This window comes from Lathamus discolor, chromosome 10 (assembly GCF_037157495.1).
Source record: "Lathamus discolor isolate bLatDis1 chromosome 10, bLatDis1.hap1, whole genome shotgun sequence".
Taxonomy (NCBI): Eukaryota; Metazoa; Chordata; class Aves; order Psittaciformes; family Psittacidae; genus Lathamus; species Lathamus discolor.
This window is the reverse complement of record NC_088893.1, coordinates 6,080,994-6,081,624: the sequence shown is the minus strand read 5'-3', so window position 1 is coordinate 6,081,624 and position 631 is coordinate 6,080,994.

Below are 631 nucleotides of genomic sequence, written 5' to 3'. Positions count from 1 at the left end.
TCAGTGGGTTCGGCTCGCTCGGCCCCTCCTTGTGTGGTGCCTGCGGCGGAGGGCTGGGGGGTGAGGGCCGGGGGTTAATCCTGCCGTCGGTGCCTTGCGAAACGCAGGCTTCCGCAGAGAAACGTCTCCAGCCGCGGCGGAGGACGACCCGCCTCACACAGAGCCTCAGGGACCCTAAGGGATCTCCCTCAGGGACCGCGCCTCCCGCTTACCGTTACTTGAAGCGGGGTAGCAGGCAACGCTACCGAAACGCCTTAGTGTGTATTTGCCCGAGATAGTAAGAATTCCTGGCTCTCCAAACCCCAAAAGCGTTGTTACCCCTGTGACGAGGCAGACACTCGGGCCCTGACACCTCAAGCCCAAGGGCTGCTCTCCTCAGCAGAACGGAGGTGTTCCCGTCCCTGAACCACCTAATGGGCTCCCACTGCCTATTAACGTTCATTAGAAGCTTCTGGTAAAAACCCCTGCAGCTCATGTGCAAGGAGCCCCTTTTCATCTGAGCCAACATTGCCACCTTGCGCTGCTCTGAGGAAAGCTCGCTTTTCCCCTGCTCCCCCTAACCGCGTTGGTTCTGTGACCCAAGCCCCGCCGGGCAAACACAACCCGTGATTTGGAATCCTTTTGTAGTCAA